The sequence below is a fragment of the Macadamia integrifolia genome, chromosome 11, assembly GCF_013358625.1.
Source record: "Macadamia integrifolia cultivar HAES 741 chromosome 11, SCU_Mint_v3, whole genome shotgun sequence".
NCBI classification, from domain to species: Eukaryota; Viridiplantae; Streptophyta; class Magnoliopsida; order Proteales; family Proteaceae; genus Macadamia; species Macadamia integrifolia.
The window spans coordinates 2,379,956-2,399,254 of NC_056567.1; the positions used below are offsets into that span (position 1 = coordinate 2,379,956).

General features: G+C 39.0%; 1 non-coding gene across 1 annotated transcript; it reads right to left on the reverse strand.

The window, feature by feature from the left end:
• Positions 1 to 1,404: 1,404 nt before the first annotated feature.
• On the reverse strand, positions 1,405 to 1,511 carry LOC122094503. Its single transcript, XR_006144819.1, has one exon. It is a non-coding gene; the product is annotated as a small nucleolar RNA R71 (small nucleolar RNA).
• Between the last annotated feature and the right edge of the window lie 17,788 nt (positions 1,512 to 19,299).

Sequence of the window (19,299 nt, forward strand, 5' to 3'; positions counted from 1 at the left end):
ACATTATTGCTATTCCTTTCCCCCAAGATTCCTGGCTAGTGTATGTGTTGGCTTTGCCCCTCCTAGCCATAGAACCATCAATTTATTGCTTTTATTTTAATTGTCTCCCTTTCCCTAAAGCCAAGTAGAGTAACCCTTGTAAGAGTGACTCTCTGGTCAAGTAGGGAAGCTCATATTATGATGCATCCCTCGGGCTAAGTAGAGAAACCTACTTGTGAGTCTCTCTCTAGCTTTATCCCCTTTCTTTTACTTTATTTTTATTTCAGCATTTTTTTCCTTTATTTATTTATTATTTTTTTTAATTGCGTGGGTTGTTTATTTTCAGTTATTTATTTATTTAATTTTAATTGCGTGGCTTGCGTCTTTAAATTCTTAGATGACGAATGGTTAGGACGTTATTTTTAGGACGATAATTAGAATTAGATCACAACCATTAATCAGTTCACTTTTGCATTATTAAAAGAAATAAAAAATAAAGTGGTTGCTCTCCCTGTATTCGACCCGTAGCTACATTGATCCGTACGCTTGCGGTTACATTTTAAATCTCAAACAAGTTTTTGGCGCCGTTGCCAGGGAGACAGTTCCATGTTATTTTTCACTTTCTTTTGGTAAATCGGAGTGCTTTGTTTGCTTTGTTTTATATTTTTCTTTTTCTTTTATTGAATTCCTGAGAAGAACAACTTGCAATAATAGTTGTATCAGTGGAGGTCGCCATGCCTCACAGTATGATAAAGACAGGTTTCGCCCTGTAGCAGTACCTCAGGAATTGACCTGAGCAACCCCGGATCCCTGCCGGTAAGCTCCCAAAAAGCAAAAAAAAAAATCAAAAAAAAAAATCAAAAAAATAAAAAACAAAAAGTTTTGCTATCCATTCTTTTGTGCTTGTCTTACTTTAGTTGTGGGTAGTTTTTCTGTTGCATGAGTGTTAAGTGGGTACGTAATACTAAGAATCGGTTAGAAAGAAGAGATCCAACAAGTAGTGACCCTATACATTTGCTCTCTTTAAAACCCTTCAATATGGGAGACCAATAGCAAAACCCTTCACCTAAATCTCTGAAAGATAGGCTCTACCCTACTAGAACAGCCCAACCTTCCTGCATAGTTCTACCACAAGCCCAGGGCAATAATTTTGAACTCAAATCTCAATACATCACTATGTTGCCCCACTTCCATGGGTTGACCTCTGAGGATGCATACCTATTTCTAAGGGAATTTGAAGAGGTATGTGTTCTAATTAAGATCCAACAGCTTTCTGATGATGCTGTTAAGCTTAGGTTTATCACTTTTGCATTGAAAGACCAAGCTAAGAAGTGGTTGTATGGATTACCCACAAATTCCATAACCTCATGGGAACAGTTCACAGTTGTCTTCCTTAAGAAGTTTTTCCCAACTCACAAGACCAATAAGCTTAGAAGTGATATCCTTCAGTTTAGGCAAAAGCCTAGTGAGTCATTTTCCAAACTTATGGAGAGATTCAAGGATCTACTCCAAGAATGCCCTCACCATGGCCTAGACCTATGGCATTTATGTCAAATAATTTATGAGGGTATTGATTACCCAACTAAACAAATGATAGAGTCTATGTGCCCTGAGGGATTCACATCCTTTACAGATGAAGGAAAGGCATGGGAATTTTTACTTGACTTAGCTGACAAAACCCGTGAGTGGGAATCAACCCAAGAGAGTGAAAGAACCATAGGAGGAAAAGGATATTTTGTGGATGGGATAGTAGCCAAGGAAGCCCATTTGGATAGCCTAATCAAGAGGATTGAGGCTATTGTTCCTAGAGAGCCATCATCAGTCAATTTGGTTAAGATTTGTGCTTGGTGCCAGTCCCCTGGACATGTCATAGAAGAATGCCCTAACACCTCTGGGGGCACTTCTAATGATAGTGTTAATGCCTTATACCAGAATAATCCATATAGTAACACATACAATCCAGGATGGAGAAATCACCCAAATTTCTCTTGGAATCAGGGCAACCAAGCAGGACCTTCCAATTTCTATAATCAAGGTCAACCTGGACCCCAAAGGCCTCCCTTTGCACAACAATCTTTTTCCCAAAATACTTTTCCTAGGTCAAATGTAGGACCTCAGGCGAGTTTTCCTAGGGCCCCTCTTCTATCATCTTATCAGCAACCCCCTGGGTTTACCAACACTGGAGAGGCAAGTAGAATAAGTGACTTGGAAAAAAATATGGCCCTCCTCATGACAAGCCATCAAAATCTTACGAGAGAACTTACCCAAGTTGTCTCAATTATGCGTGAGAGGGAGAAGGGAACTTTACCCAGTCAACCAGAGCCTAACCCTAGGCATCATCAACCTGTTAGTTCACAAGGACCAACTAATGCACCACTGAATATAGTACAAGGTCAGACTCAACAAGGGCCCTCTAACCAATGTAATGTTGTTTATGCCCTTAGGAGTGGTAGAGAGTACCTACAGAGCGTTCCTAAATCTTCCCCATCTATTACTCCTGTTAACTCTTCTTCAGTTGAGGACACAAATGTGCCTCTTGTTCCAGGTTCGTCTGATGAACCTAAAGATTTTTCTGAAACTAAAGATGATTTGGTTGAGGAAACCAAAAATGATTCTTCTGAACAGGGGAAAATCCCTAACAGTCCTTATGTTCATCCTGTCCCATTTCCTAATCGCTTGGTAAACAAAAAGAAGACTGCTTCCATGGATAAAATTTTAGAAGTCTTCAAAAAGGTAGAAGTGAACATCCCTCTTTTGGATGCCATATCCCAGATCCCCGCCTATGCAAAGGTACTGAAAGATTTGTGTACTCACAAACGTATCACTAGTGTGCCCAAAAAGGCGTTCTTGGCAGGTAACATTAGTTCCATAATTACTCAGCCCATAGCAGCCAAGTATAAGGATCCAGGGAGCCCTACCATATCTTGTGTCATAGGCAACACCTATATTGAGCATGCCTTACTTGACCTTGGCGCAAGTGTGAATCTTTTACCTTACCATGTGTACAAGCAACTAGGATTAGGAGAATTGAAAGCCACTGGAACTACTCTTCAGTTGGCAGATAGGTCTGTTAAGATTCCTAAAGGGATCGTTGAGGATGTCTTACTAAAGGTGGGGGAATTTATTTTCCCTGTTGATTTCATTGTGTTAGATACTAAGCCCTTCTCAACCAAGGATGAGATCCCAATAATTCTAGGAAGACCATTCTTGGCTACCAGTAATGCATTAATCAATTGCCGGAATGGTTTCCTAAGATTATCTTTTGGTAACCAAACTGTTGAGTTTAACATGTTTAGGATTGGCAAGCAACCACATATGGAAGAAGAGATCAATATGCTTGAGGATTTTCTGGATTTTTCTGATGATTTAGTTACCAACTTTGATATTGATTTTGATTCAGAATTCCAAGAGTGTATGGATGAGTTGGATGATGATAGTGAAAATTTCTTTTCTGAAGTCTTGAGTCTTCACACACTTGTGGAGCCCTTAGGACCCCTTTCCAATTCCATTCCCAAACCTTCCATAGTTGAGCCCCCTAAGCTAGATCTTAAGGAGTTGCCATCTAATTTGAGATATGCTTTCCTAGGGCCTGACCAGACTCTTCCTGTAATAATTTCTTCAAATTTGACTTCTAGCCAGGAAGAGGAGTTACTTAAAGTGTTAAAAGATAATAAGGAAGCCCTAGGTTGGACCATGGCTGATATCAAGGGTATAAGCCCTTCTATTGTGCAACATCATATACATCTTATGGAGGATTCCAAACCATCCACGGAACCCCAAAGAAGAGCTAACCCAGTGATGATGGAAGCTATTAAGAAAGAGATCCTAAAGTGCTTGGATCATGGAATAATTTATCCTATTTCTGACAGCCAATGGGTAAGCCCAGTTCACGTAGTGCCTAAAAAGTCTGGTGTGACTGTAGTTCCTAATGCCAATAATGAGTTGATCCCTACCCGTGTCCAAACAGGATGGCGTGTGTGCATTGACTAAAGGAAGTTAAATGCGGCAACCTGGAAGGACCACTTCCCATTGCCATTCATTGACCAGATGTTAGAGAGGTTAGCTGGACATGAATACTATTGTTTTCTTGATGGATATTCCGGCTATAACCAAATCCCAATTGCTTTAGAGGACCAACATAAGACCACTTTTACATGCCCATATGGAACATTTGCTTACAGGCGTATGCCCTTTGGGCTTTGCAATGCCCCTGCTACGTTCCAACGATGCATGATGAGCATTTTTTCTGACATGGTCGAAAAATTCTTAGAAGTATTTATGGATGACTTTTCAATTCATGGGAATTCCTATTCTGAATGTCTTCATCATCTTTCCCTAGTTTTGAAAAGGTGCATATCTAAGAATTTGGTTTTGAATTGGGAGAAATGCCATTTTATGGTTAAATCTGGTATTGTTTTAGGCCATGTAATATCCAAGGAGGGAATTAAGGTAGATAGAGCCAAAGTGGATTTAATTGATAATTTACCACCTCCTCAATCTGTTAAGGATGTTCGGTCTTTTCTAGGGCATGCAGGCTTCTACAGAAGGTTTATTAAGAACTTTAGTCAGTTAGCCCGACCTCTCACCTCATTACTTGTCAAAGATCAGACTTTTGAGTTTTCCAAAGAGTGCCTAGAATCCTTCAAGCAACTTAAGAAGGAGTTGACCAATGCACCCATTGTTCAACCACCTGTTTGGACTGAACCTTTTGAACTGATGTGTGATGCTTCAGATTTTGCCATAGGAGCAGTTTTAGGTCAAAGGATTAATAAGTTACCCACTGTCATTTACTATGCTAGTAGGACCTTAAATGATGCACAACTCAATTATACAACCACTGAAAAAGAATTTTTAACTGTTGTGTTTGCATTAGAAAAGTTTCGATCTTACTTAGTTGGTTCACATGTGGTGGTGTATACTGATCATTTTGCTCCTCAGATACCTAGTTCAGAAGAAGGATGCCAAAGCCCGTCTCATTAGGTGGGTTTTACTTTTGCAAGAGTTTGATTTAGAAATTAGGGATAAGAAAGGAGTTTAAAACCTAGTTGCAGACCATTTATCCCGGCTTCCCAATTCCTTGACTGTTGATTCTCCAGTCAACGAGAACTTTCCAGATGAACAATTATTTGTAATGTCCAGTGAACCATGGTTTGCTGACATTGTCAACTTCTTAGTTTCAGGTGTGACTCCGGATCACTGGTCCACCCAAGATAAGTATAGGTTTCATTCCCAAGTTAAGCACTTTTTCTGGGATGATCCTTATTTGTTTAAGATATGTCCAGATCAGATTATCCGACGATGTGTTCCTGATCATGAGCAACATTCCATTCTCTCTTTTTGTCATGATCATGCATGTGGTGGACACTTTGGACCTAAGAAGACTGCCGCAAAGGTTCTCCAATGCGGATTTTATTGGCCCACTCTTTTTAGAGATGCTTTTGATTTTTGCAAGGCTTGCCCTGCCTGCCAGTCTTTTGGCCGTATCAATAAAAGGAACATGATGCCCCTCAACCCTATTTTGGTAGTTGAGATCTTTGATGTATGGGGCATCGATTTTATGGGACCATTCCCTAATTCCTTTGGGAATTTGTACATACTTTTGGCCGTTGATTATGTTTCTAAATGGATAGAGGCCATACCTTGTAAAACTAATGACCACAAAGTGGTGGTCCAGTTTCTCAAAGAGAACATTTTTTCCCGCTTTGGTGCACCACGTGCAATAATTAGTGATAGGGGTACTCATTTTTGTAATCGACCTTTTGAGGCCTTAATGAAAAAGTATGGGATCACCCATAAGTTATCTACCCCTTATCACCCCCAAACTAGTGGCCAAGTGGAGGTGTCTAATAGGCAGATCAAACAAATCTTGGAGAAAACTGTTAATCCGAACCGTAAGGATTGGTCCCTTAGGCTCATTGATGCCTTGTGGGCCCATCGGACTGCATTCAAGACTGACCTTGGTCAGTCTCCCTACCGTTTGGTGTATGGGAAAGCTTGTCACTTACCAGTTCAGTTAGAGCATAAGGCCTTTTGGGCCATTAAGAAGCTTAACTTTGATTTGTCTGATGCGGGAATTCATCGTAGGCTCCAACTATCTGAGTTGGAGGAACTTAGGAATGAAGCCTATGAAAGTTCTAGAATTTACAAGGAAAAGACCAAAGCTTTCCATGATAAACACATTCTGCGTAAATCTTTTGCAATTGGTGATAAGGTCTTATTGTACAACTCTCGATTGCATCTTTTTCCTGGTAAGCTTAGATCCCGATGGGATGGCCCATTTATTGTTCATAATGTATATCCCCATGGGGCTGTGGAGATTTTGAATCCAGGAACAGGGGTAATTTCGAAGGTTAATGGTCAGCGTTTGAAACCGTTCCTCGAGTTTCCCACTACTAGTAGTGAAGAGGTCATGGATCTCCATGAACCTCTTTACACTGATGACTAATTTTTAATCAGGTATGACCCCCTTGCATTGTCTTTGCTTTTAATTTTTTCCATGCATTGAGGACATTGCATGACTTAAGTGTGGGGGAGGGAAACCAGTTTTTGTTTTTTTTCTTTCACTTTGTTTTGTTTGTTTTTCTTTTTATTTATGAGCTTGCTAAGGATGAAGTCCTACTTTGGCTTTTGGCTAATGATCATACCATTCGGTTGCTTGATGTATGAAAATAAAAGTTTTGATTAAGGTACCCATTTTGAACGTATAAAAACCCTGTTGAGAAGAAAGAAACAAGCATGTGTCTTGAGATGGGACTTTCTTTTGAAAAATAAGAGACCCCTGTTTTATGGTGATGGACCATATGTAAGTCTGTGGGTTCCTTGTACTTTTGATTTGGAGTTGAGACCTTCTTTTTAATTTGGTATGGGTTGACAAATGCACAATTTTAAATGAAATGTGAAAGGTGGTATAAAGAAGAATAAGAGTTGATTCCTTTGGAACTAGACAGGGCATTGCGCCTCAGGAAGCGTGATGTCTTGATCGAAATTCCTTAGGAGGAAACTTCTGAAGTAACTCTAGCATCACTGCCTTTGTAGGCATATGCAAAAAGCGAAGCTACATAGTAACTTGGGTGTCTGGTGTTTGCTCCACCATGTCATTCAGGCCAAAAGTAGTGGAGTAGAATAGAGTTTATTAGTGAAAAAAAAAGGAAAAAAAATGTGCAAATGTCATTATTGCTTGGTAACATGTTTGGTCAAAAACACTCCAGCGCCTTAGTCATTGGTTCCCTATTTCTTCACAAGTGGTTTTGCCCTAAGATAAGGATGTTTTGGAAGAGATGAGGTGAGTTCCAAATTAAGAAATATGCTAGTGCCTGGAATTGATAAAGGGTAATAAAAGTTCAAGTGTGGGGGTCCCTTGTAAGAGAAATTATCTTTGCTCCGGATCGGTATGAGCCTTACCTTTAGCCAAAGTTGGGATTTGTTTATTCTGAATTTTGGGTGTATATTCACTGCAAACACCCACGAGACACAACTCGTCCACTAGGGGTGACCTAGGGGTTTAAAGGCTTGTTGCACATGCTAAGTGCAACCGTGATTCCTACGAAAGTGAGTTAGGTTTTTTTTATCTTTATACTTTTTCTTTTTGTTTTGCTCGAGGACTAGCAAAGTCTAAGTGTGGGGGAATTCTGATGAGCACATTTATGTGTGAAATCTAGGGTAGTAAAACATGCATTTTACATATTTAGAATGAAGCTACCTTGGGTTTTACTCTCTTTTTGCAGGTTTTATATTTTCAAGGCCTTAAGGACTATCCGGAGATATATCTTCAATTTTACACGTAAAGAGGTCCTATTTCTTTCCATGGTTGCAAAGAGGACGAAATTCTGAGCAAGATGGACGTGTTCAATTAAAAGTACACATTCGTTTGGTCACCCGTACAAATGATTATTCTTTTTCGGGTCAGAAAAAGAATAATGGATCAGAACTGAACCGAGATGCAGAACCAGCCCGTTGCAATTGTCCCAGAGGTACAAGGAATACTCCAAATGCCAACAAGGATCGATGGACCACATCCTTAAGTGATTAAAGATTTGTTTTTGGTAACAACAACTACCTAGCTTAGTTGGTGAGCTATGGTGTACAAAATTCTCTTGCTCACCAAGAGGTCTCAAGTTCGAATCTCATGGTTGTTTTTTTTAGAGAATTTGTTGAAGATTTCCTTCTTTTCACTCACTTAAAGCACTAAGGGCATGGAGGGGATTTCCACATCAAGTTAGAAGCAAGCAAAATCGTGGAAGCAAGAAGAGAAGAAAAAAAAGGAAAGAGAAAAAAAAAGGGAGAACCAAATATTGTCCAAATCTTCTCTCTCCTCCACATTATCACCAAAGATTGTCCAAATCACACAAAGGAAGAAAAAAAAAATCGTCCCTAGGAGAGAGAAAAAAAGAAGAAAAATAAATTAGAAAAAAAAAAGGAAAGAAAATAAGCAAAAAATTATAGGAAATTTCTCAAAATTTATTTCTCTTCTCTCTCCTCCATCTTAGCACTTTTGGACTCAAAAGATCTCACAATCAATTGTTGGTTTCTCTCTTTTAGGAAAGAGAAAATTGTTACCCTACCTCTCCATTCCCTATAAATACAACTCATGTAAGAGGAGGAGACACAATTCATTCTTCTTCTAGTTTTTTTTAGTTGCTCTCTCTTTCTCTTGCTCTCTCTTTAGTTCTAGTTCTTCTCTATTTTTGCTTTAATCACTTTTGTAATAGTTTTTTTTATGTCAATTAATGCAAGCACTCTTTTATTTTTATTCAGTTCTTTTTATGTTTATGATTTATGCAATTGAGTTGTAATTTTTTAAGTTATAGTTCTAGGCTTAGATCTAGGTGACAAGATCACGAGCCGTGGAGCAATTTTTTTTTCAAGTTCAAGCATTGATTCAAGTAAGTAGGCTCCTTCAGTAGTCTTCTCTCCCCCCTCTCATTCCCTCTTCTGACTACCATTTCTTTCTTAATTTAGGATTTTTATTTTCAGTCGTTACATTATTGCTATCCCTTTCCCCCAAGGTTCATGGCTAGTGTATGTGTTGGCTTTGCCCCTCCTAGCCATAGAACCATCAATTTATTGCTTTTATTTTAATTGTCTCCCTTTCCCTAAAGCCAAGTAGAGAAACCCTTGTAAGAGTGACTCTCTGGTCAAGTAGGGAAGCTCATATTATGATGCATCCCTCGGGCTAAGTAGAGAAACCTACTTGTGAGTCTCTCTCTAGCTTTATCCCCTTTCTTTTACTTTATTTTTATTTCAGCATTTTTTTCCTTTATTTATTTATCTATTTTTTTTAATTGCGTGGGTTGTTTATTTTCAGTTATTTATTTATTTAATTTTAATTGCGTGGCTTGCGTCTTTAAATTCTTAGATGACGAATGGTTAGGACGTTATTTTTAGGACGGTAATTAGAATTAGATCACAACCATTAATCAGTTCACTTTCGCATTATTAAAAGAAATAAAAAATAAAGTGGCTGCTCTCCCTGTGTTCGACCCGTAGCTACACTGATCCGTACGCTTGCGGTTATATTTTAAATCTCAAACACATTCAAAATATCTAATATAGATATCGCTGACCCTCAATGGACTAAAGTTTGGGAACCAATTTCACTTTTCACCAGACTGAAGCATAGCTCAATAGAATTACTAACTCCATCATATCTCCTTCCATTCCTTTCCAGCCAAATAAAGTCAGCGACTAACACAAAACCCCTCAACCACACCCCTTAAAGGTAACCTTTGACGCTTGAGCCTTTCACCAAGCCGTCAATGTATCAAGATCAACAAAACTAGGCCATCTCACCCCAAAACAAGAGCAATATTTATGCCATAAAGAAATCGCAAAAGAGCACTCATAAAAAGGGTGATTTTGAGACTCCTCTGCAGAACCACATAGAGAACACCGAGAAGGCAAACGAACTCCCCATTTTTTCACATTGTCATCTGTTGGTAACTTGTTCTTCACCATTCTCCATCCAAAGATTGCTTGCCTTGGCTGAAGCTGAGATTTCCAAATCAAAAGCAGCCAACCTACCTTAGGGGACACTCTTCTAACCTTCTCCCAAGCTGATGTCAAGGTGAACACACTAGATGACGTTAACCCCCAATGGCACTTATCCTCCACTTCTAACACCTTAATATTCTTTGCTTGGGCAATAATATTCTCCATAAAAACAGATTCAATCTAGGGAAAGAGCTACTCACCTTGTCTTATAAAGTCTGAAACCTTTGCTTGCATGGTGCAAAAAAATCCAAACTGCATATCAGCCATCTCTTCAGTAGACTTGCTTCCCATCCAGCTGTCTCTCCAAAAGTTTATCTGCTTACCATTCCCAACAATCCATTGCTCATGAGACTCCTTCCACTTCCACACCTTTTTAATACCTGACCATATCAAGGAAGTAATATGACCAGATTTCACCTATCCATCAACCTTCAAAAAGCTAGCACGAAGAAAGGAACTCATCAAAGACTTCTCAAGTTTAATTCGCCATGCTAATTTACATAAACAAGTAAAATATACGTCATGCAACCTCCTTATACCTAAACCGCCCTCCCTTATGGGTTTGCAAACTTCCTCCCACATGACCACTATCTTTTTCCCTGAGTCCATATCTCTTGACTAGACAAAATTGCGCATCCACTTCTCCACCAGTTGAATAGAACTCCCTAGCCACCAATATATTCCAAAATTATGAATAGGGATACTAGAGATCACCAATTTTAGAAGTTCCACCCTACCCGCCATAGAAAGAAGCCTTCCCTTCCATCGTGATAATCTTTTCTTAATTTTATCCAACAGAGGAAGCATATGATATCTTTTAACTCTTCCCTTAAAGAGCTCAACACTCAAATATTTTGTTGGTAGCCTATCAGGCACTATCCCCAAATACTCACTAATGAACTGCTTCCTATGGAGGCTACACACCCAAAAACAAACTGTTTTTTTCGAGGTTAAATTTTTTACCAGAGAAGGCCTGATATTTAACCAAGAAAGTCTGAAGATTTCTCACATACTTTGCAGAAGCAGTTATAAAAATGAAAATTTCATCAGCAATCAATAAGTGAGAAGGAGTAAACACACCTTTAAGTCCTGGAAGAGACTTAATCATCCCCTTGCGCACCAAGCCAGTAAGACCTCTACATAGAACCTCTTCAGCCAAAATATATAGAATAGGCAATAATGTGTAATCCTTATGCAGCCCTCATCCCACCTCAAAGAAACCCACTAAACCTCCATTCACCAGCATAGAGATTCTAGAGAAACCAAAAGGTGGCGAATCCAAGAAATCTATGTTGCAGAAAAACCAAATTTCTTCAGAGTTGCAAACAAGAAATCCCAAGACAGCGAATTGTATGCCTTCTGCACGTCCAACTTCAATCCCATTCCACCACCTCTAACCACAGAGTGCATCAAATTTGAAAGCTCAGAGGCAAGACTAATATTTGTTGAAATTATTTTTCACTTTTGGAACGCACTCTGTTCTTCTGAAATCAACCTTGGCAGTAAAACCAGAAGTCTCAAAGACATAATTTTGGTTAACACCTTACAATAGAAGTTCCCCATACATAAGGGACGGAACATGTCTAAAGAAAAAGCCCCTTCTACCTTAGGAATCAGGGTAATGAAGTAATTATTTATTCCTTTAGGTAACCGACCAGCCACGAAAATTTTTTTACAACCCTGTAGAAGACATACTCAACTATCTCCCAACATTTTCTGAAAAAACTACTTGGGAACCCATCAGGACCAGGCGAGCTAGCTGGATCCAAGTCCGACACTGCCTGTTTAATTTCTTCCCTACTTGGAGCAACCTCCAAACCTGCCACATCCTCCACCATCAGAATAGTGGAAATATTTTCTAATAGATCGTTGTGAGCTGCGATTTCAAAAGCCTCATGAAAACGTTCGAAAAAATTAGAAACATAAGAAGCGATGCCCTGTTGATCAGAAATCCATGTGCCATCCTCCTTTAAAGTAGTTATCTGATTTTTTGCATGCCTCAATTTCACTAATAAGTGGAAAAATTTAGAATTGCAATCACCATTTTTCATCCATCTCACCTTAACCTTTTCCGACCATAGCCTATCCTGCATTTGGTTTGCCTTCAACTAAGCCGTCTTTACATCTGACTCTTTATTAAACAAATCATCTGACATTCCAACCACCTCTATCTTGTCTTCCACATTCTTTAAGCCAGCCTTGCCCTCTCTAGCTCTTCATTTAAATTTGGAAAATTAAACCTCGCCCAGGCCCTCAGCTTCTCCTTCACCAATTTTAATTTTTGAGCTAAAACATATATAGGATCACCACCAACATGACCCTTCCAAGCCTCCTCCACCACAAAGATAAACTATCGTTTTCTATCCAAAAGCTATGGAAATGAAAAGGAATATATTTGGGCTTAGGGACATCGTCAGAAACCCACACTACTCCCAGACCAATAAAAAACAACTGACATATGCTGCTCAGACATAGCCACTACTACAAGATTCCTATGACTAAACTTCCAGATTATCCATAAATTTGGAACTTTCCCATCCCTCTCATTATGTAAAAAATCCACAACATAACCCAATTTAATAAAAAAATAAAGAAGAAAATTTACACACCTAAACCATGGGCTCAACCAAACATAACACGTCAAGAGAGTGCTCCCTCAACATCAAGCGTAAGTCACCGACTCTGTCACACCCCATTCCACACAGAACCGGACCGGTGACCGAGTTAACTCGTTAATCCAAAACCCGCCAATATCACATGACACAGTAACCACAGCACAACATACACACACTAAGTCAAATAAAATTTGTATTTCAACGGAAGTCTTACCTGTATATATCAATAAATACCCCAATACTCTTGATACCGAAATTGCATTACATAACATAATTATACGTGGGCCCAAAGGCATGATATATACACAAGAAATACAATTTAAGCATTTATACAAAAGGGGTAACATTTTCAAAATAATAAAAAAGGATCCCTGTATGGTATCAGTGTTGCTGACTCGCAACACAGCTTTCACACAGGCACTTGGCCCCATACCTAAGATCTTTAGGGACCCACTAGTCCTTGACTTGAAATTCTACGGTGGGTCCCAGCTCTAGCTCTCCCGCTGAAAAATTTATAAGATCAACTAAAAATGGTGTGCACGTGAGATGAGCTCACTAGCCCAATAAGTGAAAAGAAAGATCACACAAGTATGCACAATATAAATGAACCTATATGCATACAGTTCATTTCATTATCTTAGTCTACCTAGACAATAATTCTAAGTCATATGTTATGTGCTACTCATAACCATAGTACGCGTATGCCCTAGGTTCGAGTCGCGAACCTCATCCCATGATATGTCCATAGGGTTATCAGAGAAGACCAGTCGTTGGTACTGAAAAGTAAAATGCTCACCCAGAGCGATATAAAAGTAAATTGCTCCCTCAGAACGACATTAAAGTAAAATGCTCACTCAGAGTGATATTAAATTCAAAAGCAGTACGATTGGCCCTCTGATATATCATTGAAATTGCCGACAGGATATACCCAACACCTAAACCCCTACTGGGAAGGGTTGTAGCATAGGGATATGTCGATCCTAACCGCATGCTCATATGTGAGATAGTACGAGTATATAGTGTCACCGCGTCTCATACCATGGGCCACCAATGCATTAGTGTCCAAGCCGACTACGACATCTAGTCTAGCAAGCATCATAATCAATAGTTAAAATCATCCATCTCACATCATGAACAAAAAAAAGAATTTAACAATTAAAGATATAAACATGTTAAATCATAATTGAATTTCATAATGGACACATCAATGCATGCATTGGCATTCATGGATGACTAGTCTACACAATAATAAATGATGACATAACTACTCTACAACCAGAATGACATGATGCAATGTCCTCTTTCCACTTACCTATTTGTGTACGATGATCACCCTTGGTACGAGGTAGACCCGACGTGCGATGACGCAAATTCTAGTACAACCTATCATAAAAGAGTTAGGTTTAGTATACCTCCACTTTAAGGTCATAACTAGTGACGTTTGATGATCTCAATGTGTTTAGAATCACAAGGTTAGGTTACCCGATAAATTTGGGTCCAATCGGAATCCGAGAAGTCGGATTGATAGGTCGACCGGTGGGCAGGGCACCCACCAATCCTTGCTTGCCTGTCGATCTAGAAACACTGTCTGGACCGGTGGGCCAGATCGACAGGTAAGGCACCCACCAGTCCTTGCTCATCGGTCAAGCCAACAACCCACCCAAGATAGGCGGGTACTGGATTGGTGGGTCCCGTCCATTTCCAAGCACCCACCACTACCCAAGTTTTACTGCTCTCTCCCAATCTTCATCCCACCTTGGGAAAACCATCAAGGGTCGATTCAATCGTATTTTCCACAAATCTAAGGCTCCAAATCATGATTCCAACCTAGATCTAAGGTCTTAAGCATGGATCTTACCTTTTTGCTCAAGAACACCTCAAACCCTCAAATCCTTCTCGTTAGCTCAAGAGATCAACAAAAGCTTCACAAATCTTATAAGTCTTCCTCTAAATCCTTCATAAACAATATATAGAACATTTATTAAACCTTAGATTCATATTCTGAAAAGATAGTAGCAAGACCCAAAGGATTTCTACCCAAATCAAAGGGTTTCACTTAGGGTTTTATAAAGTCTTAAGGAATATGGAATTAACTCACCTCAAATCAGAGATTTTGATATGAGGATCGTAAATCCGATGTCAGATTCAAGAGTTTTGACCCCGACAACACACAATGATCGTTTTCATTCCCATTTTCTTCTTTTTTCCTCTTTCCTCTTTCTACTTTTTCTCTCTCTTCTTTACTTTTCTCAACTACTATGTAAAACAATAAATGAGGTGAAAGAGAGGTAATAAATGCTATATATAGTTGGGTAAAATATCTAGCGACCATATTGGTGGGTCACACTGGTGGGTCAACCGACCTATGACCACCCATCAGTCAGCCAAAACTTAGCCTAAACATTGGGATTTTCGATGGGGCTTGGCCCCGACACGTATTTTGCTCCCTGTAAACTATTTATATGCATACTCAACATAAAATAAGACTACATACCTTTATTGTGTGTACATTGCCTCATGATATGTGCAAGTGCTAACTTCGATACGCGAAGTACCCTAGGAATTAACTCCAGCTCATTGGGCCAACCTGAGTTCAGAGTTACCCTTTCCATCACGTTCCATAAGGTACTTACCCCGATTCGTTGGGGTTCAGGTCCTGCAAGACCAAATCGAACCAAAATCAGGAAATTAGACCGAGTTTAGAAAGTAGGGGTATCGCAGATTCCCACTGCCTTCCTGACACCCCTAATATTCCAATACATGACCCTCATGGATCACAAATTAGATGAGTGGGTTTTGTCAGACTTTTTGGCTTAACCTACCTTCTTCTTTTTCTGCTTTCCTTCCACCATCGAACCTCCCACTTCCTTCTCCATTGTCGCTGCCGCCCTATCCAAAGCCACAATCTCGGAATGGACAACTGATATCGTCCCCCTAGAGAACTCCATCTCAAGCATTGAGGACATGATATGATCCTCACCAGTATTGGCATTAGCATGACAATCTCCTCCACAGTATTCACCTCTACTCCTACCCTGTCTTCGGGAAGGGTATTGCAACTCAGGGGGAGCCATGCCATCCACAGCAACTACCCTTGAACTTGTATCCCCTAGACCCTGTGGAGGGGGAATCACGCCTGCCATATAGCCGCTCTCGAACTGGCCTGCTCCAGAACCGACGGAGCTTGGTTCTTCTCTTGGATTGGGTCGTCACATGGGCATGTATCTGACCCACCTTCTGAACCATCTTCTGACCTATCTATCTCACCTTCCATACAGTTAAGATTTTCTAAATCATAGCCAATAACGTCCTTACCTATTACACTAGAACTTTGAATGGAAGATTCCAAAATTATTTGGATTCCTCCCTCACTGTTAGACGATTTTGAAATTGGTTGATTCGATTCTAATATGGGATAAAAAATGCTCGGCTGATGTGGCACATGTTGATCCTTGATAGGACACTGCTCAACTGAGTTAACTCCTCCTGATTTGACTCCATATTCAACGTATACTGCCCCTGGAATCTTTGCAGCGCTATCCACCGCACACTACTTCTCATCATCTAACTTCCGCTACCTGCAACTAGAAATCAGATGTCCCACTCGCTTACAATACCCACATCGCTAAACATTATCTTCATTAATCACCTTTTAACAAAATCCATACACTTGGGTAGTTTCAGGTTCAAACCTTTCGACCTGAACTTCCTCCACCCTCACTGCTGAATTAGAAATATCAATCTCTACCAGTACCCTTGCAAAATAACCTAATAGGCCTTGTCTTGTTCTTCTATCCAAGTAATAGGGTGTCCCACTGCCTTTGCACTAGACAAAAGGACGTTTTCATGCCAGTACTCGAGTGGCAGATCAGGAACGAATCCAGACAAGCTTTGTGAAGGATTGCTTCTCGTGAATATTAAAATCAGGCTTCCAATGTTGGAAGTGAATAACTTGGTCTCCAACCCTAAGAGGGCTTCGCATCCACACCGCTGCCCTATCTTCTTCGCACTAGAATTGAAAAATCACATACCCCTTTCCCAGAGATGCATTTTCACCCCTTAGCTTAAGTTCCACTTCTCCTGAGCCTCTGCTCTCAGCGCATCCAGAAAAATCAAAAGGAAATTAACCCTACCGATTAAAGAAAAACGAAAAATCTGTCTCTTTGATTCATAATCTCTCTGCGGAATCACCACCTGTCGAATATTCCCAGCCTAAATGGGATCCGGAAGGGAATCCATCGCTAGCCAGGACGATTTCCCTAAAGCCTTCACGTAGGAACGGCGCAGACCAACACCCTCTTGGCTATTTTCTAGTGGAGGAACCCCTGGACCTCGATCCACAGCCTCCCGAGCGCTCCCATCATCATCGTCCACAATCACCGAGCCTCTTCCATCCAAAGCGCCAGACATTATTTTCTTTATGTCGACCAATTTTCCTACTTCAAAGCTTACTTTTTCTATAGCTAGTGACTTTTGACTCTTCTAAATAGCTATGTTTTGATGTGAGGTTAAGGTAGCCGATATGTAGGTTAAGCATGTATCTAATGATCTTTGACTCTTCTAAATGGCTATGTTTTGATGATCAATTATGATTCCTTGTCTTTAGATTTCATTAAGCTCTATTTGGTTGCAGGAAAATTAAAAGGAAGTGAAATGAAATTTTCAACCCTAAAAATAAAAACTTTGTAATCATTACCTCACAGGGAAGAATTTAATGCCCGAGTCTACGTTAGAATGGAGCCAATAGGAGTGAACGCTGAAGTATCAACGGGGGTGAGATTTTGGCTTTCATTGGGGTGGGGCTATCACCTTGTGTCTAGGTACATGTGTTTTGCTCTCAAACAAAGTTTCTTTTTTCTCATGATTATATTACTAACTTCATATCATTCCATATTTGATTATAAAATTCACTTTACTTTACATCTAAATCCCTTGGATCTGAAAAGTAAAATAAAATTTACATCTAAAAAACATCATTAATAAATATAATAAAAAATTCAAGTAATTTAGGCTCTCTTTGGTTTGATTTCTATTTGTATTTATTAGCCATTTTTTTTTTCAAATTATTTGTGACAATAAATTATGGACCACAAATATTTTTTTGGTTAGTATTTATAAAATAGATTATATAATTAGAAAATAGATTTTAGTTTTCACCTTTAGCTTTGAGCTTCGAGCGACAGAGATGATAGTATTTGGGGTCTTTTATTGAAAAAGTATAAAACATATTGAAGTTACCTATTTACCATTGATTTTGAGTAGTTCAGCACACATGCTCATTTAAGGTAGCAAAAATCAACATAAATGATTTGTTGTCACAAATCACAAATATCTTGACAATAATTTGTGATTTATTCTAATTTATTATAAATAGAAATAAGTGTCATAAATTATACCAAACACTTAAAAAGTAGAAATAAGTCGAATAAATACAAATAGAAATCAAACCAAAGAGAGCCTTAACAATCATGTGAGGTAATGACTACAAAAATTTTCTCTTTTAATTTTGAAAATTTCACTTACCTTCTCTATGATTTCCCTTGTAATCAAATGGAGTCATAATTTTCCTTTTTCTTTTGATCGGCACTTATAGTTTGGGTTCTTAATGATTCATGGGATAGGTTCGTTGCCCACTCAATCTTTATTTATTTATTTATTTATTTTTATTAATAAAAATTATGATGCCTCTTTGTCCTTAGAGATGCAAGGATGGAATCAAAACTAAAAGGAAAAAGGGAAAATTAATATATCCTTAAGCAATATAACCCTAAAAAGAACTCTTGTGGAGCGAGCATCAAATATTGGCTGTGACTGCCGCAAGAACATAATATCCAATAATACAGCTCTCTTTTAAATTTTAAAGGATCAAGATCCAACATCAAATGATATATATCACTTGATATGGGATCTTTACCAAAATTCATCAATGTCAAATTATTTGTTAGAGTGCCCTCTGTATGCCTAATCTTAGTTGATCAACAATCTCAACAGAATCTTGATCACATTCTCCATGCGGCTGAAACAAAACCAAAGAGCTGACCTGACTAATGTACGCCTCTATGTGCCTTGTGCCTATGATGGAAGCATATGATTTAACCTAAAAAAATAAAATACAACTTACAAATGGGTTCTAGTTTATCAATGTACCTACCCTACCTATAATAGGAAAAATAAATTATTATATTGCTTATTATTTAATATCATATCAATAATGATAAAATTGGTTTTGTGAGTGTTTGACTCAAAGTAAGAAATTTTCATGCCAAAGTTAGGTTTATCTACAATTCTAAACTAACAGGGATTTTTGTTGGAGATATACATGGATTCTAAAAACCAAAGCGATTCAAGATTCTAATTCTCTCATCTTTTATATAGTCGTGTTCATCTCCCTCTCTCACACTCTTGATCTCTACACTAGTAATTGAGCGGTAATTAGGATTTTGTGAAAACCCTGATGATTGAGGAGGAGCTTGGACTTAAAGGGAACGCAAAGCTGAACTTGTGGAAATGATTCACTGTGAACGGGCTAAGATTGCATGGAGGCCCTGCATTTGTAGAGTTTCAGATAATGATTTACACTCCTCCAGTAATGATTGTCTGAATGTTTGACCCTACCAATGGGACGATCCAAATCGTTTTCGCACCTTCAGTGGTATCAGAGCCTCCCTACTGATGGGGAGACATTTTTTTTTTACATAAGATTGTGTATTTGATC